Below are 18962 nucleotides of genomic sequence, written 5' to 3' on the forward strand. Positions count from 1 at the left end.
TCCAGATATTACCACATATCCCCCAGGGGGACTATTGCTTCCAGTTGAGAACCATTTTTCTAGGCCTGTGAACAAGGGTTAATGGGCACCCCAAATTCCAGGTCCAGGTTAGCTGTCCAGTGGCCTTCCTTTCCTGTGTCACCCCTAAAGCAAGGTCTCATAAATACTAGTACACATTCTATTGGGCTGAAAAAGAACATCTGGCTCTCTCTTATCACCTGAATCTGATTGAATTATAGGAAGCAGTACTCTGCCAGGTGCAGGGGGGCACGCCTGTAATCTGAGTGACTTGGAAGGCTGAGGCAGGAGGATCACAAGTTCAAAGCCTGCCTCAGCAATTTCAAACATGATCAATTCAAACATGATCAATTGAACAATTTATCCCTAAGAGTCAAATTCTTCCAGGGATTCTTCAATTGAACAACATTTGTCATGAAATACGCAAATATTACTTTGACCTACATCTCGTACAACTTGGTGGGCCAGCTCATTACTTAACAAATTTATGAGTCCTATGTTAGCCACAAAATTCAAATATATCAAAGCCATGCTCCGGAAAGGGAAATCCAGGGTTTTGTTTTTGTAGATACTACTCCTCAATCTGTTATTGGTTATTCATCAGGATCATGCTACATAAAATTTTCTGTCTCTTTTGAAATAAATAATTCCACCTAGATCTACCATTTACTCCAATTCATAAGTTTTGTATGACATTCAGCCTCTGCGCTTCTGACATTCTCAGGTCTACCACAATAATCTCAACTTTTGTGTCACCTTTTGACATGCATACCCAAAACTGTGGGTCCTATTGAAGCAAATGTAAAACAAAGTGCAAGACCATAATAGAAGTTTGTCATGCATTTGGTCAAATTTATGTGGCAGGATTGATTGGGAAATAGTTCTTTCAATTCCCTTTCACTGAATGTAGCAAAATAATTTCCTGTTAACTAATATGATGTTTCCTTTAATTCCATAATCGGAATAGCTTCCTGTTAATTAATGTGGTATTTTGACTTTTTAGGATGTTTTAGTATAAATATCCAGGGACAAATTCTTAAAAGTGAATACATTGGAGAGACAAATTGTCCCAGTGCTATGACATACAAAATAAAAGCTCAAAGTTTTATTATTCAGTTCCACAAATGTCAAATTATTCTATCAAATTGCAATAACAATTTCTAAAGTCTTGTCAGGCGCAGTGGCACATACCTGTAATCCCAGTGGCTGGGGAGTGTGAGGCAGGAGGATCGCAAGTTCAAAACTAGCCTCAGCGACTTAGCAAGGTCCTAAGCAACTCAGTGAGACCCTGTCTCTAAATAAAATACAAAAAAGGGCTGAAGATATTGCTCAGTGGTTAAGCACCCCTGGGTTCAATCCCTGGTACCAAAAAAAATTTTTTTTTTTAAATTTCTAAAGTCTTTCCCTACTTTTCTGTACCTATCTTAAGGTGGATAGTATTAATTCAGAGAGCAACATCAGTCCTGGGACCACACTGGGCTTAGTCTTTCACATAATGTACCCATACAAACTAAGGACTATATCAGACTTTCCAAGAACTAAAGACTAGAAGGACAAGGTGATTTGGTGCAAATCTAATGGAACCATGCTAAATGAATGCCAGATGAGTAGTGCGAGTTGGGCTGGAACTTGTGCTCACTGGTGTCTAGTAAAAATCTAGCTTAGTGAATGGTAGAGGCTGTGCTTAACTTTTTTTTTTTTTTTTTTTTTTTTGGTGCTAGGGATTAAATCCAGAGCCTCACACATGCCAGGCAAGCACTTTATCACTGAGCCACATCCCCAGCCCCTGTGTTTAATTTAGCATGCACAAGGACATGGGCTCAGTCCCCAATATCCCCTATACTGCCTTAAAAATGTTTTTTAAAAAATCTAGCTCTGAGGGGGCTGGGGCTGTGGCTCAGTGGTAGAGCGCTTGCCTAGCATGTGTGAGGTACTGGGTTCAACTCTCAGATTATATATATATATAGTCCATTGACAATTAAAAAAATATTTTAAAAATCTGGTTCTAAGAGAGTTAAAATCAGACCACTCAAGGTCAAGATCAAAGAAGCTAAGAACTGAATAACAATAGTATCTGTTTATAATCCTCTGATTTAAAGAGATTTCTTTTATTTCTAGGACAAATATTCAGAATCAAACAACCCAAGATCTCCAGATTGAAAAACATTCTGCAGCACAAGGAAAAGGGAATATTTTTATTCTAAAAGTTAAAAGGAAAACAGATCTCTATTATAAAAAAATAAACTGCAAAAAAAAAGAAAAGGCAATTTCAGAAAATATTTGGTGTTTACAGTAAAGATTCAAGGAAAATACTTTCATAAATTAGGAATAGGTGGTCATAAGGTGGATGGAGAATTATAAGAATGCAAAGATTAAAAATGAAATTAACAACTTTCAGTTGCTGTTGTCACAAGCTTAGAAGCATCGTTCTTGTCCTTACAACAAGAAAAAGCTGGGCATACTGAAAACTGATGACTTTTCTCCAACTCAAAAGAGAACTGAGTTTTCAGGGCAAATTGCCATCCTTCGCCATCTGGAAAGACAAGTCCAGAGAGTCATAGCTGGGATATGAAGCAGAAGACATGCTGAAGCCATAAACTTAAATGGCAAATTGGAAAAATTCCTGGAGGCTTAGTGTGGAATAATATGAGAATGAGAGACTCCTGGTGGCTAGAGGCATAGCCAGGACCCACACACTACTGTGCACTTTACCTTCAAAAATCCTCCCAAATTTTCATGATGAAGGTCCAAGAAAGTCCCTTCCTGCTCTTGTAAGAGGAAAGGAAGATCCATCATTTGAAATATGCTCAGATAGCCAGGTGCTATGGCATATACCTGTAATCCCAGTGGCTCAGGAGGCTGAAGCAGGAGGATCACAATTTTGAGGCCAGCCTCCTCAATTTAGCGAGGCTCTAAGAAACTTAGCATAAGTTTATTTAAAATAAGAAATTTTTTTTTTAGTTTTATTAAAATAAGAAATAAGAAGGGCTGGGGATGTGGTTCAGTGGTTAAGCACCTCTTGGTTCAATTCCTGGTACTAAAAAAAAAAACAAACAAACAAATTAAAAAAAAAAAAAACTTAATCCAGCCAGGCGTGTTGATGGGGTAATGCATGCCTGTAATGCCTGTAATCCTGGTGACTAGGAAAGCTGAGACAGGAGGATCAAAAGTTCGAGAGCAGCCTGAACAATTTAGTGAGACCCTGTCTAAAAATAAGAAATAAAAAGGGCTGGGAATGTAGCTCAGTGAGAGCACCCTTGGGTTCAATCTCCAGTACCCACCTTCCCACAAAAGCTCAGGAGTAGGCACTGAACATCATTTGAGGAACACCTCCAATCACAAGAGCCCACCAACCTTGGTCATAGGTGTGGTTGTATGAATTAGGCTGGATCAATAGTAGAATTTTGCTCCCAGGTCTCTGTAATTACAGGGGTAAGCACAGGTCCCAGTCAAGCCAGTCAGAAGCAAGTCCTGGTGAGCAATTTTAAAAACAGAAGCTGGATGAAAGAATCCCTCTTACTTTCCTCTTTGGTTAGACACTGTATAAATGTGATGAAGGAAATGCTAGTTCCACGTGGGCCCCAGAACAAGAGAAGGCTTTCATCTGGGCTACTGTGTAAGCTGCTTTGCTCCTTGGGCCATGTAACCCAGGAGATCCAATAGTGTTTAAAGTGCCAGGGACAGACAGAGGTGCATTTTGAAGTGTATGGCAAGCCCTTGTGGGACAATGACATCCTCTGCAGGTAACTACTCTTCGAAAACAAGTTTTGACTTGTCTCTTGGCCTTAGGAGACACTGAGTGTTACACCATGAATCACCAAGTTACCATGTAATCTGAGCATCATAGCTCAACTGGACAATCCGTGAATTGGGTATGCCTAGAATCTCACCATCATCAAATGGAAGAGGTGTATATGTGATCAGTCTCAAGCAGGCCCTGAAGACACAAGCAAATTGCATGAAAAGGTGGCCCAAATGCCTTCTTCCAGGCCACACCAGTGACCTGATGGACAGTTCCCTATAATGAACTCACAGAGGAAGAAAACCTAAGGACTCTTTACTGGTGGTTCTTTTTTTTTTTTTTTCAAGAGAGAGAGAGAGAAACTTTTTAATATTTATTTTGTAGTTTTTGGTGGACATAACATCGTTATTTTATTTTTCTATGTGGTGCTGAGGATTGAACCCAGCACCGTGTGCATGCCAGGCGAGCGTGTTACTGCTTGAGCCATATCCCCAGCCCAACTGGTGGTTCTTCATGACATAAAGTCCCCATCTGAAAGTAAACAAAGCAGTGGTATGGTTTGGATATGAGATGTTGCTCACCAAACAGCTCCTATTAGGCAATGGAGCACTATTCAGAGGTGAAATGATTAGATTATGAGATCTTAACCTAATCACGGGATTAATCCATTTGATAGATGAATGATTTGAAAGGACTACTGTACAGGTGGTAACTGTTGGCAGGTGGGGCATGGCTGGAGGATGTGGGTCCACAGGGGCATTTCTTTGGGGCTATCTTGACTCTGGCTCTGGGGCTTACTTGTACTCTCTGTTTCCTGGTGGCCATGAGCTGAGCAGTTTTCCTCTGCCATGCCCTTCCACCATGATGGACTTTGGGCACAGAGCAATGGCGTCATCCTACTATAGGCTGCACTTTTGAAACCATGAGCCCAGAATAAACTTTTCCTGTCCAGGCTGTTATTTTCAGGTATGTTGTGTCACAGCAATTAAAGGCAGACAGACACAAGCAGCATCTACAGCTTTATTCTATGACATCCTTGAAAGAGAAGTGTGTGTGGAAATCCTCACAGTGATCAGGACCACGAGTTGTCCACCTGGTTACTTGAATGGACACTTAAATTAGATATGGATTTGCCATCACTGTTCACAATGCTTCTGCCCAAACAACTATCTATGGACTTTTATAATGCCTTATCCACCATCATGGTATTCCACAGAGCATCACCTCCACATGAAGAACTCTTTTCACAGTAAATGAAGTGCAGCAGTAGAGCCAGGTTCATGATATTTACTAGTTTTACTCTATTCCTCATTGTTATGGTTTAGATAGGAGATAGATGTCCCCCTAAAGTTCATGTATGAGGCAATGTAAGGAAGTTTAGAAGTGAAATTGTTGGGTTATTTAATCAGTGCATTAATCCACTGGAATGGATTAACTGGGTGGTAACTTCAGGCAGGTATGGTGTAACTGGAGAAGACCGACCACTGGGGTGTGGCTTTGGGGTTTATATTGTGCCCCAGTTGAGTGGATATCTCTCTGCTTCCTGATTGCCTTGGGCTGAGCTGCTTTTCTCCTCCACACACCTTCCGCCATGATGTTATGCCTCATTTCAGGCCCAGAGCAATGGAATCATCTGTCTATGGACTGAGTCCTCTGAAACCCATGAGCACCAAATATACTTTTTCTCCTCTAAGATTGTTCTTGTCAGGTCTTTTGGTCAAAAGCTGACTAAAAACCTCATCATCCAGAAGCAGCTGAATTGATAGAAATGGAGTGGCCTTTTGAAGACACAGACAGATATGGCACCAGCTAGGTAGTAACAACTTTTGGGATTGGACAATGTCCTCCCAAATGCTTTAAGTCAGAGTCCAACGTGTGGGATTATTTCTCCTAGAGTCAGCATTCTTAGATCCAGGAGGCCAGGAGCAAAAAATGGGAGGACCACCACTCATTATTAACTCTAGTGATTCTGTCCCGTCAGGCAGGACACATCACATCAACGTGGGCAGTGAACCTAGGTGGAGAGGAATGAAGGGACAAGAGACACGAAAGGATGACAGCAAGGCAGGAGTTCTGATCAAGCTGCAAATTTTTATTGTTCACACAGGGGTATTTATATGCTGGGGATGGGGAAGCTCTCTAATCAGCAATTGCTGGATGTGGGTGGTAAAACTGCCAGCTGCAGTCTGATGATCCTGATAACCGCAGGATGTTCCAGGGAGATAGGTAGCTGCAGGATGTCTCCCAGGGGGCTGTCAGGCTATTCTTTGAAGGAGAATTTCCTTCTAGTCCCTGACATGATTCATTTATTTTTTTTTAATTTTTAAATTTGTTTCAATTAGTTATACATGACAGTACAATGACCTTGACTCTAGTGATTTAGAAGCAAAATGTTGCTTCCTTCCCTGTGATATAGGCTCTGTGGGTCCTAGTTCCAAGGGGAGGTATTCTTCCAATAGGGAACACAACAATGATTCCATTTAACAGACAGAAAGAGAGGTAACTAGCTAGGGTGTTTGGTCCTATCAGGGAGAAATTGTGTTGTAACTATTGCACAATGAGTTTAACAAGGAACATATTTGAATACAGGAAATCCTCAGATGTGTCTCTTAATACTCCTATGCCTTAGATTAAAAGCAATAGAAAACTATAATAATCCAATTTAGGCAGGACTGCTAATAGCCAATAGTCTGTAAGAATAAAGCTTTGTGTCACTTCACCAAGAAAAGCAATATGACCAGGTGAGGTACTTGCTGATACCAAAATGAAGAGCAATGGGTAGAATATGGGAAGAAGGTAGTTGTTTATATCAGATATGACAAATTGACCATTGCAGTAATAAGGACTATAATAGTTATGAGTATTTCATCCTTATTTCAATACAATCATGTTTGTATATATGCTAACCAGATATTTTTATTTTCTTCCCTTTCTCATCATCTTATCATCTAATACAAGATGCCTTAAAAAGAGTTTACTTTGTATTTCAGTATTTGCAAATTGAAGTTATGAGATTCTAAAGGAAGTATGTAAATCAGCTTGGAATAGAATCATTGACTATTAGGTAAAAAAAAAAAAAAAAAGAAACTTTGTAGCTGGGCATGGTAGTGCACATCTGTAATTCCAGTGCCTCAGGAGGCGAAGGAAGGAGAATCACAAATTCAAACTCAGCCTCAGCAACTTAGCAAAACCCTATCTCAAAATTAAAAAAATAAAAAAGCCAGGGCTGTAGTTCAGTGGTATAATGCCAAATGGATTTAATCTGCACTACCAAAGAAACAAAAAACAAAATGAAAGCTTTGTATTCTCTTCTGGGGAAAGGGTTAATGTTTTTCTCAGTTGCATAAAGTTAAACAGAAGTACGACTTTGGTACTATCATTATTCAAGGAGTAAGTCAACTTTAAGGAGATGTGTATGGATGCCAAATTGACCAGGGGTGGATTTTGATGGCTTTGTAATGTATCAATTTGCCTAGGCTGAGCTACATTCCCAGAATTCACTCTTGTTTGTTTCCAATTAGGATCAGCCACAGGGGAAATTTCAGGGAGGTTTGGGGGAGATTTGGAGGCTGGAAGGGAAACACTGGCCATCCTGGAACTCACACGTGTTGCTGCTCTGCTGACTCACCTAGTTGGTGTGAAGCAACCACAGCGCCTACAACTGATCTTCTTCGAGTGTCTCTGAGTCCTAGGCCAGGTGTGTGCATTTGGCTGTGTGACAAGAAGCCCCACTTCTGCAAGGTCAGAGAGAGGAAGAAATAACATGCTGAGTTCCAGTCCTTCCTCATAGTATGGAGTTCTAGCTCAGGCTTGTTGGTTCCAGTTTGTTCTTAATCTTTCCCACTTTGCATCTGTCTTTCCTCCTTTACTGTCTGCCCCATGAGATTCAGACTCCAGCAACAGACTCTGAGAAAACAGCCACACACAGACTGCTTAACCAGCTCCCACAGTTACATACAGGCAATTGCCTGTAACAAATACATGCTGGTCTGATGCTCTCTATCCCCTACTGATTCTGCTTCTCTGACTGATCTTGGACTAACACATTTGAGGAGCCAGTGTGGAGAGAAGCTAAGATTAGTTTTGAACGTATCAAAATTGCAATGCAGTCGGGTGCAGTGGTGCACACCTGTAATCTCAGTGATTCAGGAGGCTGAGGCAGGAGGATCTTAAGTTCAAGGCGAGTCTCAGAAATTTAGTGAGGCCCTGAGCACTTTACTGAGACCTTGACTCAAAAAGTAAAAGGGCTGGATGTGGCTCAGTGGTTAAGTACCTCTGAGTTCAATCCCCAGTACCAAAAAAAATGCAATTTAAAATTTAGAAGAAGACATGAGAGGGTGTAGATTTAAAATCCTTGCCTGGAAGTAAAAGCAGAAGTTAATGCAGTGGATGGGACCCTTAAGGATGTTGGAGAAAAAGAAACACAGGGAGAACTAGGGGCTGGGGATGTAACATAGAGGAAAAGAGCTTGCTGAGCATGATTGACCTTGGTTCAATCCCCCAAGGAAGGGAAAAAAATGGAGAGGTATTAGGATATAAAACTCAAACAAGGGAGAATGAAGGAAGCCGTAGCAAACATAAGCTTCTGGATCTTGATGCAGGTCATCTGAATCCCGAGGGAAGGACTTTTTTTTTTGCCAAATAAGACCTGGAGATGAATGTATACAAGTACAGGGGAGCCCACATGGATATAATGGAACAAGGTGAGGAAACATCCATTGTATTGTGTTGCTAAATCTTTTTCCTGTAAGGTTTGAGCCCCATCATTTGGAAGCCCTCACTGTGGCACTACACTTTCTGCATAAGAAAGAAGCAGGAGGCCAGAATATCCAGGCAAGGACACTTTAATGCCAGAATGTAGAAGCAACCAATATGGATCCCTGAGGCTATGCAGCTGAAAAGGAGTATAACAGTTATGGGACTGGAACTTTTTCTGCAAGAAAACTATCCTCAGAGGTGTGCCTCCACCCAACTATTATGATATTGATTCCCCTCAACCAAAAAAAGCAACCCAGCCCTAGGCACAGTGGAATCCGATCTGTTCCACTGAGGTAGCTTTGATCCTTTCACCCCTTATTCTCAACAAGAGTCTTGGGCTGCCAACTTTGAACATGGTGTAACTGTCTCCCCTCCCCTGCATCCATTCAGCTGTCTCTCCCCTGGCTGATTGTATTGATGTTTTGGCACATCTGGGGCTGGGTCTTTTAGAGTGCTGACTCATCCAGATAGCATCTGCTGGAGGTTATCAGCCTAGTCACATATTTCAAGTCAAAGAACAATGTGTGGAGGAGAGGGAACGCTTTCAAATACTCATTTGTAATCCACCCAAAGGCCATCATCATTGCCATGACTTAGACTAGAAAATTTGTTCTGGAGGCTACAGTAGGGCTTCCAGCTGCAAGAGGAGCCAACACACATCTCCAGTTTCCCTCTGTCCTCCCTGCTTCCTCTATGGGTGCACTCAGCATAGGCTGCCTCTCCGTGTGCTTATGTCCATGGCCTCTCTCCTCTTTTTCCTAAAGACCTCTCTTGGATGTTGAGCATTTCTGGCTCTTTGGGAGGTCCTCAGGGAGGCCAGAGGACATGCAGAAACCCTGCTATTTGGCCAGAGCTCTAAGAGCTGGAGCCAAGTACAAAAATCAGGCCAAGTTCAGAAACAATGAGTTAATAGAACTTCCTGGGTTTGCATCATGCTGTTAGCGATAAGTAATCAAATGCTTCATTTAGTCAAATCCTGTTGGACTTTTTGTTCCGAGGATTTTCCAAGGATCACTGTTTCTCTGACCTTTGTGAGAAACTAGCTAAAGAAAAGTTCCTGTGTGGAAAGGTTACAAGAGTTGCACAAAGACCCACAAGAGTTGAACACACTGAAGCTGAATAAAGATTCTGAGCTATCGATGTTGGGGTTGATACCAGTCTTGAAAAATCAGCAATGAATTAAAAAGCATTCTGCTGTCATATATACCTAATTAGAATAAATAAATTATAAAAAAATAATTAGGATCAGGTCCTTGTTCTCCCAGCATTGAAGATTAAACCCCTGAGAAATGCTGAGGCAAGAGCAGAAAGTACATTTTATTTAAGAGATAAGAGAGAGAGAGAGAGAGAGAGAGAGAGAGAGAGAGAGAGAGAGAGATCTTGCGAGGAACGGGGACCCAGAACTGACGCCCGTGGGAGTGGGGGTGTCTTGCTCCTTTATAGATTTTAGGTTTCCTCTCTTCTCATGCCTACATGACCAAAAGGCAGGAAGAGAGCCTTCCAGAGGGTGATTGCTCATGTTAGAAAGTATGATCCTGAGCTGATGGCACTGGCACACATCTGTAATTCCAGGGGCTTGGGAGGCTGAGGCAAGGAGTATTGAGAGTTCAAAGCCAGTCTCAGCAACGGTGAGGTGCTGATCAACTCAGGGAGACCCTGTCTCTAAATAAAATACAAAACAGGGCTAGGGATGTGGCTCAGTGGCTGAGTGCCGCTGAGTTGAATCTCCAGTACTCCCCCCCTCCAAAAAAATAGAAAGAAACTGCAATCCTTCTCCTCCCCTGGAAGGCTGTTAGCAACTGGTTGATGGGGAAGTGCTATTTACCCATTTCCTTTTCTTTGATCATCAGCTACCTGTCTTTTGCCCTGGCCTCGGGATTCTACATTAATATTTTTAATGCTCTGCCTGAAGTTTTCCTGCATTGTGCTAGGTTCTCTCTCTCTCTTCTCTCTCTCTCTCTCTCTCTCTCTCTCTCTCTCTCTCTCTCTCTCTCTCTCTCTCTTAGTGGGGTCCAATTTGTGTTTGTCTAGAACACATAAGATTCCTCATTTGCATTATGCTCCCTTCTTTTATTTATTTTTTTGGTACCAGGGATTGAACTCTCAGGGACACTCAACCACTGAGCCCCATCCCCAGCCCTATTTTATATTTTATTTAGAGACAGAGTCTCACTGAGTTGCTTAGTGCTTTGCAGTTGCTGAGGCTGGCTATGAACTCATGGTCCTCCTACTTCAGCCTCCCAAGCTCCTGGGATTACAGGCATGTGCCACCATGCCCAGCATGCTCCCTTCTTTTAAAAGGAGAACAAACACAGTAATGTGTTATTCCAGCATATGATATGGTACTGTGAAATTCAATATTTGGTATCTTACTCTCAAAATGGGCTCTGTTATATGATGATCATATTAAATAGTTTTCTCCAACTCTTCCTTCCCTTTCAAAACATTGTCTAAACTCTCTACTTTCATCACCACACTCCTGTGAAATAGCTCTTGCTTTCACAACCTGCATGATTTTGACCCCAGTAGTGATTTTCTTCTTTATATTCCTCGCAGGAGTACCCACCACTAACAGCTGCATATCATTTCTAGTAATGATACCAGTGTTGAGAATTGTGTTGGAGTCCTGTTCCCCTGGTGTTGGAGATTCAACCTGAGAAATGCCAAGGGAAGCACAAAACATTTTATTTAAAGTATAGAATATATAGAGAGAGGGACAGAGGCTCCTCCACAGAGGAGGGGGTTCAAATTGATGCCTGAGGGAGTGGGGGTGTCCTGCTCCTTTTATAGATTTCACATTTCCTTTGTTCTCATGCCCCCCTCCTCCCCTTATCTTGCCCCAGTGGGCAAAAGGTGGGAAAGGAGCCTTCCAGGGGTACAGGCAAGAAGGGAGCCCCCCACCAGGAGGTACTTTATTAACAACTCCTTTTTAGGAGGAACACTTCCCTGCAGGCAGGTAACCTTGGCAACAGGTTGGAGAAGGAGGAATTGCTCTGGAGGTCATTAGCATTTTATTTCTTCTCCTTTGGGCACCATTTGCTGTGACCCTTTCATTTCTTGGAGCTGTGGCCATTAATTAAGGGAGATATCAGTCCCCATCTTGAGGACCCAATCATTCATTATCTATGCTGACTGTCCCCCAACTCCTCCCACTCCACCACCTCAGTAACAGTGACCCCCTTTAGCTTCCAGGAAGCCATATTATCCTACCTGTAACCTCTCTGGATGCTTTTTAGTCTCTGGCTACCCATCAGTCTCTGGGAAACCATGAGATTTTGGATTCCAAGAGAATATTGTCTTTCAGTCATCTTATCCAGACTTACAGCTTTAATTACCAGCTAAACACTGAGATTTTATAAATGTGCATCTTCCCATTCTCATCTGTGTTCTTGGTCCTACTGATTTTTCTTTCATGGATTGTTCGAATGCACCAACTCCATGTATGCTAAATAAATTCAGGACCTCTACTCTGCAAACCAAGTTGTCTTCTGTGTCTCTATGGCTGTTACCTCAATTAATCATTGACTCCTTCCTTCCACTATAGCCCATCCTTATTTAACCCACCCCTAAGTCCTGTTGATTTTCCTCTCTACAGTGCTTGAAGGCCACCTTGTCTCTCAATATTCATTGCCACTTAGTTAGCCAAAGCTATATACCATCATTTCTCAACAGGGCTCCCATGAATGGCCTTCTAAGTGGTCCCCTAAATCTACTCCGGTCCCTACTGTAACCTCAATATAGTCTTCACTTGCTAAAGTCAAAGCAAACTATCACTCATCAGGTCAAATCCCCTTGATGTGTGTGTAGAATAAAGGACAAGACTCCGAACATAGGCAGTGAAGGCCCATCTGATCTGGACTCTATCTACCTTTTCAGCACTGTCCTTCCCCTTCACTCTCTGTTCTTCACAGAACACTTCCTTCAGTCTGTGTTCTGTTCTTTTCTGTCTCAGGATCTTTGCACATACTTTTCTTTTTTGTTGTTTTAATTTTTTATTTGTTCATGTTAGTTAAACATGACAGTAGAATGTATTTTGACATATTAGATAGATATGGAGTATAAATTCTCATTCTTCTGTTTGTATGGGATGTAGAATTACATTGGTCATGTAATCATATGTGAACATAGCAAGTTATATCAGATTCATTCTACTGTATTTCCTATTCCCATCCCCCTCCCTCCCTTTTATTCCCCTTTGTCTAATCCAATGAGCTTCTCTCCCACCCCTCATTGTGAATTAGCATCTGCATATTAGAAAGATCATTTGGCCTTTGTTTTTGGGGGGATTGACTTATTTCACTTAGCATGATATTCTCCAGTTCCACCCATTTACCAGCAAATGCCATAATTTCATTTCTCTCTTTTAAAAAATATTTATTTTTTAGTTTTAGATGGACAAAATATCTGTATTTTATTTTTATGTGGTGCTGAGGATCGAACCCAGTGCCTCATGCATGCTAGGCAAGCGCTCTCCCACTGAACCACTTATGGCTGAGTAATATTCCATTGTGTACATAGACCACATTTTTTTATCCATTCATCTGTTGAAGGGCACCTAGGTTTGTTCCATAGCTTGACTATTGTGGACTGAGTTGCTATAAATATCGATGTGGCTGCATCACTGTAGTGCCATGGCCTTCTCCTGTCTCTGTTTGGGCACCATTTGCTGTGAACCTTTAATTTCTTGGAGCTGTGGCCAATAATTAAGGGAGATATCAGCCATGCAGGGGTGACGGGGGATAAAGAAAAAAACAAACAGGCACATGTAGAGAGAAAGCTGGGGCCTGGTGGATAGCCAAGCCCTGGTGAGGCTTGACTGACTTGGAGCTAGCTCAACAAGTTTATTATATAGGTTTCACCACTGAAAGCTTAATTGTGGGAAAGTTTCAACAAAGTAGGGAATTTGAAGGACACAGGACTGGTGAGACATTAGGGTCATCCCTGGGAGAAGGGGCTGAACTCAAGGCCTCAACTGATATGCATGTAGCCACCTCAACTGATACACATGCCAGCATTATCACAGCAACTGGGGCATCTTGACCTGCACCTTTGCACAGGCAGCTCTCAGTGCAAATGCAGCCATAAGAGTCAGATAAGCCATGATTTAGATCATGGGTCTGCACACTGTAGTATGCTGATTTTACGTCCTTTGGGTATAAACCGAGGAGTGGGATAACTGGGTCAAATGGTGGTTCCAGGTTTTCTGAGGAATCTCCATACTGCTTTCCAGAGTGGTTGCACCAATATGCAGTCCCATCAGCAATGTATGAGTGTACTTTTTCCCTCACGTTTTTGCCAAAATTTATTATTACTTGTATTCTTGATAATTTGCACATACTCTTCTGACTGCTTGCTTTTCTTAGTCTTTATTCTAGATAACGTATGTGTGTGTATGTGTGTGTGATGGGGACAGAACCCAAGGCCTCCTACATGCCAGGTAACTACTCTAACACTGAGCTACATTCCCAGCCCAACATCTTATTTTCAGATCTTATCTTAAATGACACTTCCTCAGGGAAGCTTTCCCTGATTCTGTTATAGGTGATTTTGCCTGCCTGTCTTATGAACTGCATATTTTCCAAGATGGCTGTAACAATACTTCCCAGTCCTTCTGCTCTGCTTACAACATGACATTGTCACTCCTGCCATAGAGTCTCTAATATATTCGCTCCTCTTGAATCAAGGTGATTTTGTGACTATGCCAGAACTGATTCTATATGATTTCCAAGGCTAGCTCACAAAAGGTGATACCCCTTTTGAATGATCTTTTTTCTTTCCTTTTTTTTTTTTTGGTACTTGGGATTGAACTACTAAGCCACATCCCCCAGCCCATTTTTAAATATTGATATAGAAACAAGGTCTCACTAAGTTACTCAGGGCCTTACTACATTGCTAGTCTGGCTTTGAAACTTGCAATCCTCCTGCCTCAGCCTCTGGAGCCCCTGAGGTTACAGGTGTGCACCACCACACAGGCTCCCCCACCTCTTTTTAAGATACTCATTCTTGGAAGCCAGGAACCATGTTATAAAGAAGTGGAATAAAGGGGTCACTGGGATCCCAGTTAAGAACTAGAATCAACTGTGAGACATGGGATTAGGAAAATCTTCAAGATTAATCTAACCCCATAACTGTAAGCTGCAGCAGCACGGAGAAACCCTGAGTGAGAATTGCTCAGCTAAGCCAAATTAACCCCAGAGATGTGAAAGATAATAATAAATGATAGGTATGGTTTTAAGCCATAAATTTTGAGTTTATTCATTATGCAGCAAAAGATAGCTAAGTAATAGCATGATTCTATTTGTCTAAACTGTTTGGATTCATCACAGTATTTATTTATATAAAGATTTTGGATAATATCTGCACTTCTTAATAGACCAAAATCTCCTTGATGCAAGTAGGGACACTGTCCTATTTGCTTGCTCATTATTGTATTATAGCACTAGCAATGAGCACATGGTAGTTACTCACAAAACACTTTTGAAGTAAATTAATAAATGAATGATGGGCTGGGATTGTGGCTCAGTAGTAGGGCACTCACCTAGCACGGGTGGGACCTGGGTTCGATCCTCAGCACCACATAAAAAATAAAGGCGTTGTGTTGTGTCCATCTACACCTAAAAATAAATATTAAAGAAAAAAAAGAAGTTGTGAGTATTAAAAAAAATAAATGAATGAATTCCATTGTCTGTGCAAGTCTTAAAACCTTTTTCATGTCAGGGTTGGAGATGTGGCTCCGTGGCAGAGTATTTGCCCAGCATGTGTGAGAGAGACCCTGGGTTCTATCCCCAACACAGGGGGGGGGGGGAAGGAAGGAAAGAAAAAGGGGAAGAAAAAAAAAAATAGAAAACCAACTTTTTTACATGAAAGCTTGAATGAACACTTTAAACTATATAATTGTATAATCTCTTAATGCTTATTTGAGGTGATATTTCACAGTAAAAAATAATAAATGATACTGAGTGTGGTAGTACATACCTGTAATCCCAGCAGCTAGGGAGGCTGAGGCAATAAATCATGAGGTTCAAAGTCAGCCTTATCGGGCTGGGGATGTGGCTCAAGCGGTAGCACGCTCGCCTGGCATGCGTCCGGCCCAGGTTCGATCCTCAGCACCACATACAAAGATGTTGTGTCTGCCGAGAACTAAAATAAATAAATTAAAAAAAAAAACAAAGTCAGCCTTAGCAACTTAGCTAGGTCCTAAGCAACTTAGCAAGACCCTGCCTCAATAATAAAACATAAAAAGGGCTGAGGATATGGCTCAGTGATTAAGCACTCTTGAGTTCAATCCCTGGTACCAAATAATAATAATAATAATAATAATAATAATTAAAAAATGATGATTTAACATTAGTTCATCAAATGTTTGTTGACCATATACAAAGGCACTTTGGGAATATAAAAAATTACACCACAGTGTTTCTGCACTCCAGTTGCTCACATGTAGAATACTTCCAGAGACATTGGCATTTAAGGATTCCACATTCCCTGTTGCTATGGTCTGAATGTTTGTATTCCTCCACTATTCATATGTTGAATCCTAGCCCCTCACAAACTGATATTAAGAGATGAGGCCTTGGGGAGATAATTTACATCATCAGAGTAGAGCTTTCAAGAATGAGATGAGTGGCCTTATAAAAGAGGCCCAAGGGAGCTTGGTTACCCCTTTGACCATGGGAGGATGCAGTGAGTAGGCACCACTTAGGAACCATGAAGCAAGCCTTCACTAGACACCAGATCTGTGGGCACCTTAATCCTGGACTTTCCAGGCTCCAGAACTGTGAGAGATAAATTTCTGTTGTTTATACATTACTTAGTTTAATAGCAGCCTGGATAGACTAAGATAACTAAGTTTAATTTTTGGTGAAAAATTAATGAAGCACTTATTTGAATTTTTTAAAAGGTTATTTATTTATTTACTTTTTAGTTGTGGATGGACCTTTATTTTATTTATTTATTAATATATGGTGCTGAGAATTGAACCCAGTGCCTCACACGTGCTAGTCATGCACTCTACCACTGAGCCCCAGCTCCAGCCCACTTATTTGAATCTTAAAGGTGTAGCTGCTTAGTTGGTACATGAACAATCTTGACTCTAGCATCTACATCTCATTAGAATTTTCTTTTCCGTCTGTTAAATGGTATCTTTCTTTCTCTCTCTCTCTCTCTCACTGTGTGTGTGTGTGTGTGTGTGTGTGTGTGTGTGTGTTTCTCTCTCCCTTTTTTTTCTTGGTACTATAGATTGAAACCCAGGTCTGCTTAACCACTGAGCTATGTCCCCAGCCATTTTTGTTTATTTATTTAGAGACAGGGTCTTGCTAAGTTGCTCAGGGCCTTGTTAACTTGCAGAGGCTGGCCTTGAACTTGTGATCCTCCTGTCTCAGCCTCCCTGGTAAACTGGGATTACAGTTATGGACCACCATGTCCAGCTACATGCTATTAAACTGATTAAGCCTCTGTATTTTTGAGTCAATTAACTTGTAGTACTGTTACATCCAGGAATAACTTGATTCTACCAAAATGTGATTAGGGAAAAGTCTGGGAACACATAGAGAAATATCTCTAGTTTATATCTTGATGGTTTAGAAGGCTTTTGTGAATGCCAAGTGAAGGCAGATTTAAAGATAGGTAGTTAGGTAAACGGGTCTAATATTCAGTAAGATAAAGAAAATGGAGACCATTATAGAGAATGGAGCCCCGGGGAAGCAGAACAGCACTTGGGGGAATTGAAATGTTAATGTCCCCAAGGCCCTGAACCCATCCTAAGGAACTGTTAATGAAGCAGCTCCCAGCAAACAGGGAGGTGCTCATCAAAAACCACCCCAGGCCCTTTCTGCCCAGATCACTCCTTCAGCCCACCTATCTCCCACATTTTGGCCTTCCCACCTGCATTCTATCACTGCAGGGTAAAGGACAGAAATGTGGGAAGGCTAAAAGAAGACCTTAGCTCCAAAAAAGGGAAGACCTCGCCCTTCCACGGATTCTGCCTTTCGGTTCCTCTTCTTCCTCCGGGGAGAAGTCTTCTCTGCTGTCCTTTAATAAAGCCTTCCACTGTCCACTCTCCACTTGCCTCGGCGTGCTTCTCTGGTGCTACACTTCAGCATTTGGGGAAGCAAGGACTTGTCACCGGTAAACAGCGGTAACAGATTGGAGTTTCCCAGTGGGATCTACAACGAGGTAAGCACCTCTCCATGTACCGCACGTCTGTCTGAGGTGCATCTTTCTCTCTTTCTTTCTGGAGGGTGATGTGGGCACCCGACGGCTATTTAAGCAACTAGTGCAGCCGCCACTCTTCAAGACTCGGGTGAGAGGTTTCCCGGCTTAGGCAGCTCTCAATCACCTGTTCAATGCATAGCAGGCATGTTGGGTTCTGCCAAAGCCGCTTCCCACTTTTCTGTCTGTGCCCAGAGAGCAATTGGCGTGAGCGTACAGTGTCCCTAATGCTGATCTGCATGGAGGTGGAGGAAGGAGTTTGGGACAACTGCGGAATTCCAGTCTGGGCTACACTCAGATGTATTCCTAAGGTTCCTTTCTCCTGAACCCCCTCCCGACAGCCCTAAGGGATATCTGGGGTGATCGGTAGATGAATGGCACTGAGGGAAAGCCCCAATTACATTTGCCTCCATGTGGGCTGGGCAACACTCCCAACCCTGCATCCATACCCTCCTAGATGCTCCTCTTCCTTTGCCTGTCAGAAACACTAGCAATTCAGGTTGTAGGACTGAGAGAAAGACATGGGATGATTAGTCAAAGCTGCCCAGGTTCCCTAATGTGCATAGGTAACTTTCACTAATCTGTTTTAAAATTTCCCATTACCATTCCGATGTTTAAAATGTGTTGTGTTCTCTTTAAGTCAACCCTTCTGTGAGTCCCTCCCATAGAAAGTGCTGTATGCCTTACAACCAGTAGATATCCCTCACCCTCAGGAGATTCCTTTATCTACAGGGCAAAAAGGCAACAAGAAGAGTGCGGATTCTCTTTTGCTGTGGGTTTTATAGTGGCAGGGAGGAAAGCAGTAATGTCCTTAAGTCTGAATCCTCCCAGGGTCTCTGGCACAGGGCAAACTGGGACCTAGCACTTTACCAAAGGGGACCAGAAACAACCTTGGCAAAGCAAGGTGAGAGATAGGTTTTCTGGACCATAAAGAAGCTCAAGCTTAGGTGTTTTAGGGACAAACGAGGCAAGGCACCGAAAGATAGCAGGAACAGTTTTATTTGGCTGCAGCCAGGTTCAGAGGGTACAGCCTTTGCTGTAATCAATCAATCCCCTGAACCCCAGGTTCAGGGAGTTTCAGAGTTTTATACCCAGCATGTAAGGGGAGGGGCTCAGAAGTTCACAGTCTGCAGAAGTTCACATAAAAGCAGCTTTTTCTTTCACTGTTCTGGGCATGTTAACTCTTCCAGGACAACACCTGAGAAGGGGAGAGCTTCTTCTCCCCTTTCTTTCC

The sequence above is a fragment of the Marmota monax genome, unplaced genomic scaffold, assembly GCF_021218885.2.
Source record: "Marmota monax isolate L192 unplaced genomic scaffold, Marmota_monax_Labrador192_F-V1.1 WCK01_AAM20220418_F8-fsc00158, whole genome shotgun sequence".
Taxonomy (NCBI): Eukaryota; Metazoa; Chordata; class Mammalia; order Rodentia; family Sciuridae; genus Marmota; species Marmota monax.